The 6,856-nt window shown below is 39.7% G+C and overlaps 1 pseudogene; it reads right to left on the bottom strand.

Annotated features, from left to right (window-relative positions):
* Positions 1-246: 246 nt before the first annotated feature.
* LOC105499301 (heterogeneous nuclear ribonucleoprotein A1-like) lies at positions 247-3,442 on the bottom strand (annotated as a pseudogene).
* Positions 3,443-6,856: the final 3,414 nt, after the last annotated feature.

Below are 6,856 nucleotides of genomic sequence, written 5' to 3'. Positions count from 1 at the left end.
GACCAGCCTGGCTAACATGGTGAAACCCTATCTCTACTAAAAGTACAAAAATTAGCTGGACGTGGTTAATACCTGTAATCCCTGTAGTCCCAGCTACTCGGGAGGCTGAGGCTCAAGAATTGCTTGAACCTGGGAGGTGGAGGTTGTAGTGAGCTGAGATCGCACCACTGTACTCCAGCTTGGGTGACAGAGCCAGACTCCATCTCAAAAAAAAAAAAAAAAAAGAAGTCAGCTTAGCTCCTAGCCTTTTCTAAGCCTGTTAATCTAATGGAAGGGATCACCCTTTTCTCTCTCATAGGTGGTCCAGCCAGGCCCATGAATATGTGCCTATCGGGCCTGAAAAGAGCTAGCCAGACTGGAGAGAGAGCAGGTGATAGACAATCTTTGAGTAAAGATTGACAATGTGTTTCTGTCTTGGAACTAACCTCTCTTCACTCTGATTTTTGCTACCATTGAGTAGTTCCCTGGTAGTACAAGAAGAGAGAGAAAAGCCAACTGTGGGAGAGAGGAGTATTTTATTGTTTTATACTTGGTCTCTTAGACAGGTGTAGTTTATTTCAAACGGGGAAAATGAATGTCTTTAGGAGTTTGAAATAAGCTCTATTTTCTCAGTGGAAACTTGATTCTATTGGAGTGTTTAGAGACTCAATCAGAGAATAAACTGAGTGTTCATTCATTCAATGTTAATTCAACATTTATTAAATATTTAATTTTGAACGGGCATTATGTTAGGAGCTAATGATACAGAAGATGAACAAGTTTCTTGTCCTCAAGGAACTTACATTCTGGTGGGAGGGACAGATAAAAACAACTAAAAATAAAAGTATTTCAGGTAGTAATGAGTGCTATGAAGAAAACTGAAACAGGAAAGGGAGAAGGGAATGATGTGTGTGTGGTAGAGAGGCTATTTATTTATTTTTTCCTTTAATGTAAGCCTCTTTATGTTCATTAAAATGCTTTCTGAAATTGGTCATTTTTAAAAGGCTGCCCAAACACTTCAAATCTGTGGGTTTATGGAGGAGCATTAGCCAGCAGCTAGTTTCTATTCCTAGCAGAGTTTTGAACTTGAATTGTGATAGAAGCATTCAACATTATCAGGGGTAGTGGGTAGGGAAAGTCCAAATCTCTGCCAGTCCCAAATCCATAGAGTTGTCATTTCATTTAAGAGAATTAAATCGTTTATTGATTACATATGATAATGGATGCTACACAAGCTTCATTCCCATCTATAATTTTATCTGGTACCATTATTCAACTTAGATATATTGCATAGGATGTGCCAGCAATCATTTTTATAACCAATAATTCCATGATTTTGCTTGGGTAGTCCCTTTTAATGGTGAACTTCAGGTCACAACAGTAACTGTCAGTTCAACTACACCAAGGTTTCTGAAGACAATGGCTTCTCCACCCAAGCAGGTTGTATATAGATTCCAAATAGAACCCGGCATCACCCTGAAGGAATTCTAACTTCAAACTGTTGGAGAAATTTACCAAGATGGCTTCAGAGTAGACTAACTTTACACAGCACATTTTTAAAAAAGACATTTATTCAGTGTCACGATCAGACTGTTACATTTAGCAATCAACAACATGGGTGCAACAAAATAAAACTACATTAAAACCCTTTGTTGGAATGCTTTACACTTTCCACAGAACAGAAAATAAAACAACCTGTTATACAATTAGTCACAAATACAATCCTTGAGTTTTTTGCCCATACACATGAATATTTGTCTAAAATATGTCTTCTTTGTAGCAGCTAGGCCCTGCCACCACTGTGCTTGGCTGAGTTCACAAATCTGTTGTAACCTGTAGCTTCCCTGTCACTTCTCTGGCTCTCCACTCCTGCTAAGCTTTGTTTCCTAATTAAAATCTTCTGCCACTGCCATAGCTACTGCTGCTACTGGAACTACCATAGACACTGTGGTTCGGTAAAGTATTGGCCTCCACCACCATAGGGGCCAGAGCTTCTGCCCCAAAGTTTCCTCCCTTCATGGGTCCAAAATTTGAAGACTGATTGTTGTAATTGCCAAAATCATTGTAGCTTCCACCACCTCCAAAATTGCTTCAATCATTACCAAATCCATTATAGCCATCCCCACTGCCACCATATCCACCACCACCACGGCTGCCACCAAAGCCACCACGACCACTGACATTTCCTCCATGACCAAAGTTGTCATTCCCACCGAAACTACCTCCACAACCACCACCAAAGTTTCCAGAACCACTTTGACCTCTTTGACTGGAAGAAGCACTAGCCATCTCTCGCTTTGACGGGGCTTTCCTAACTTCACAGTTGTGGCCATTCACAGTATGGTATTTTGGAATGACAATCTTATTCACGGATTCATGGTCGTCAAAGGTTACAAAGGCAAAGCCCCTTTTCTTGCCACTGCCTCAGTCAGTCATTATTTCAATCACTTCAATTTTTCCATGCTGTTAAAAATAATCTCTTAGGTGATGTTCTTCAGTGTCTTCTTCAATGCCACCAACAAGTTATCTTTTTCACAGTTAAGTGGGCACCTGGTCTTTGACAATCTTCTCTTGAGACAGCTCTCTTTGGTTCTACAACTTTTCCATCCACTTTGTGTGGCCTTGCATTCGTGGCTGCATCCACCTCCTCCACAGTGGCGTATGTAACAAACCCAAAGCCCCTGGAGCGCTTGGTGTTTGGATCTTTCATTACCACACAGTCTGCGAGCGTTCCCCATCGCTCAAAATGGCTCCTCAGGCTCTCAACGGTTGTTTCAAAGCTCAAACCTCTAATGAAGAGCTTCCTCAGCTGTTTGGGCTCTTTAGGAGACTCTGACTTAGACATGACGGAAGGGAGAAGAGAGACTTTAGTGATGCTTCTTGGGTGGTGTCCACAGGCAGAAAGGAGCAAGCTGACAAACGTATCTGGAGAGGCTATTTTAAATAGAGTGATCAGGGAAGGCCTTTTTGAGAAGGTGGCATATGAGATAATATGTGTATGCTGAGAAGGGAACAGCCAGCCTTCTTTAGGGTTCTAGACAGAAAGACTTGCCATGTACAAAGGACCTGAAATGAAAATCAGTTTAGTGTGCTAGAGGAATAGCAAGAAGGCAAGAGTTATGTGTTGAATTGTGTCTCCCCAAAAAATCATATGTTGAAGACATAACCTCTAGTGCCTTAGAATATAACCTTATTTGAAAATGGGGAACTGGCTGGGTGCGGTGGCTCATGCCTGTAATCCTAGCACTATGGGAGGCCGAGGTGGGCTGATCAAGTGAGGTCAGGAGTTCGAGACCAGTCATGGCCAACATGGTGAAACCCCATCTCTACTAAAAATAGAAAAATTAGCTGGGCATGGTAGTGTGTGCCTGTAGTCCCAGCTACTCAGGAGACTGAGACACAAGAATTGCTTGAACCTGGGAGGTGGAGGGTGTAGTGAGCTGAGATTGCACCACTGCACTCCAGCCTGGGTGACAGTGCAAGACTCTATCTCAAAAAAAAAAAAAAAAAAAAAAAAAAAAAAAAAAGAAAGAAAGAAAAGAAAAGAAAAAGAAAAAAGAAAAAAAGAAAGTAGGTACCTTATAGATGTAATTAGTTAAGATGAGGTCATACTGGAGTAGGGTGGCTCCTAATGCAATATGACTGTGTCCTTATGAAAAGGGGGCAGGTTTTTTACTTTTTTTTTTTTTTTTAATATTTTTTTAGAGACAGGGTCTTCCTAGATCATCCAGACTGGTCTCGAACTCCTAGCCTCAAGCAATCTTCCTGTGTCAGCCTCGCGAGTAGCCATGATTACAGGTGTGAGGCACTGTGCCTGGCTAAAAACGGGGAATGTCTGAATGCAAACATGCACAGGGGAGAACACCATATAACGATGAAGGCAGAGATCAGGGTGATGCTTCTATAAGCCAAGGAATGCCAAAGATAGCCAGCAAACCACCAGAAGATAGGACACAGGCATGGAACAGATTCTTCCTCACAGCCCCCAAAAGGAACAAACCCAGGCAGATGTGGTGGCTCACACCTATAATCCCAGCAGTGTGAGAGGTTGACGTGAGTGGATAACTTGAGCCCAGGAGTTTGGGACCACCCTGGGCAACATGGTGAAACTCCATCTCTACAAAAAAATACAAAAATTAGCCGGGCATGCCTGTGGTCCCAGCCACCTGGGAGGCTGAGGTGGGAGGATCACCTGACCCCAGGAGGTTGAGACTGCAGTGAGCCATGATTGTGCCACTGCACTCCAGCCTGGGTGACAGACTGAGACCCTGATAAGGAACAAATCCTGCCTCAAGAAGTATGAGGCAACACATTCTGGTATTTAAACCACTCAATTTGTGATACTTTGCTATGGCATCCCAGCGAATGAATACAACCAGAGTTGCTGGACAGAAGTGAGGGTAGGTGGGGAGAGGTGAGTTCAGAGAGGTAGACAAAAGTCAGATTACCTAGGGCTTTGCAAATGGACCTAAACTCATTGTTTTTGGTAGATTTAGGAAGCTTCTGAAAATTAGAGGTAGGTGAGGACCATAAGTCACCTCTCCTACCTCCTTACTAGGTAGAATATTATAATGAAGGTAATTGTCAGACTGAATTCTATGACACATACAGCTATTAGCAATCAGGGATCAAAACAGTCATACAGTCTCTCCTTGTAAAGTCGGTCAAGTACAGGTTGGTGCAAAAGTAATTGCAGGTTTTGCCATTAAAAGCAATGATGAAAACCACAATTACTTTTGCACCAACCTGATACATGCTCTCTGATCTTTAGGAACTCCAGCAAGCTCTTTGCATAAAAAATCTACATGAAATACTTGGCCTAATATTATGGTAACAGGATCAACCTATCTTCTGGTTGGAACAGGAAAATCTTCTATTAAGAAATACTATTTATTTTATTTATTTATTGCTGTGTTACAAATTACCCCCAACATGTAGTGGCTAAAAACAACATTTATTATCACTAGGGACATCTGGCAAACTGGCTCTATAAAGGATCACACAGAGTCTGAGGCCTAGATGCCATTCCAGAACACGCTGAACTGTTGGGCTGGCATGCCAGATTTTTATCTTTTATTCATGCAAGCATTGAGGTACATGGACAAAATTTCTAGCCATTGCACATATTTTTAACAGAATTCAATTCATCAATGAAATATTATTTCTTACATCCTTTATACTACTTAATGGACTCTCTGGTACAAGGTTTCCTTCCCTGAGGTTCTGTGAATAGAATTTAGGGGGGTTCTTTGGACTTTGATGGGAAAAATTACACCTTTATTTTTATTCATTTCTAATTGAATGTAGTCAACAAATCACGGTCTTATTATCAGTGTCTGCAACTTTCTCACCAACATATATCAAAGATATTTTCATATCACGTTATAGCTGTTGCAAATATCTCATAAGATCAGTTATGCTCATCACTATTTAAAAATTGTGATGATTATAGACCTGCTCTAGTTGTGTTATTTGCTAGGTTAATAAAAAAAGAACACACAATATTGTTAAAATGTCCATGCTACCCAAAGTGATCTACAGAGCCAATACAATCCCTATCAAAATTCCAAGGATATTTTTCACAGAAATAATAATAAAAAATACTAACATACACATGGAACCACAAAAGGCACATAATAGCCAAAACCATCCTGAACAAAAAGAACAAAACTGAGGAATTATGCTACCCAACTTCAAATTATACTGCGGAGAGATAGTAACCAAAACAGCATGGTAATGGTATAAAAACAGACATATAGACTAAGGGAACAGAATAAGAGCCCAGATATAAATCTACACATTTATGGTCAATTGATCTTTAACAAAGGTACCAATGGGGAAACGGTAGTCTCTTCAATAAATGATTTTGGGGGCCAGGCATGGTGCTCATGCCTATAATCCCAGCACTTTGGGAGGCCAAGGCAGGTGGATTACTTGAGGCCAGGAGTTTGAGACCAGCCTTGGCAATATAGTGAGGCCCTGTCTCTATTTATAAAAAAGAGAAGAAAGAAAGGAAGGAAGGAAGGAAAGAAGGAAGGAAGGAAGGAAGGAAGGAAGGAAGGAAGGAAGGAAGGAAGGAAGGAAGGAAGGAAATTTAAAAAAATTAATGATGTTGGGAAAACTGGATATTCACATGCAGAAGAATGAAATTGGACCCTTGTCTTATACTATGTTAAAAAAAAAAAAAAAACCTCAAAATGGATTAAAGACTTAAACATAAAGCCTGAAACTGCAAAACTACTAGAAAAAAACAATGTAAATGCTTCTTGACACTGGTCTAGAAAATAAATTTTTGGATATGACCCCAAAAGCACAAGCAAAAATAGACAAATAGAATTGCACTAAACTAAAAAGCTTCTGCACAGCCAAAGAAATAATCAACAAAGAGAGACAATCTACAGAATGGGAGAAAATATTTGCAAACAGTATATCTGATAAGGGGTTAATATCCACAATACATAAGGAACTCAAACAACTCACTAGAAAGAAAACAAATAACTCAATTAAAATAGTTTGAATGAATGAATAAGACCTAGTATTTGATAGCAAAACAGGCTGACTATAGTCAATAATAATTTAATTGTATATGTAGAAATAACTAAAAGAGTATAATGGGAATATTTGTAACACAAAAGTTTAAGGCTTGAGGGGATGGATATCCCATTCTCCATGATGTGATTATTACACATTGCATGCCTATATCCAAACATCTCATGTGCCCCATAAATATGTATACCTACTATGTACCCACGAAAGTTAAAACTAAAAAAAATTAAAATAAATGTAAAAAAAAATTAAAAATGAGCAAAGGATCTGAATAAACATTTTCAAAGGATGACAAACAAGTAGCCAACAGGGATATAAAAAATATAATGTC

Source organism: Macaca nemestrina, chromosome X, assembly GCF_043159975.1.
Source record: "Macaca nemestrina isolate mMacNem1 chromosome X, mMacNem.hap1, whole genome shotgun sequence".
In the NCBI taxonomy this organism is placed as follows: Eukaryota; Metazoa; Chordata; class Mammalia; order Primates; family Cercopithecidae; genus Macaca; species Macaca nemestrina.
This window is presented reverse-complemented; position numbering and strand designations above follow the sequence as displayed.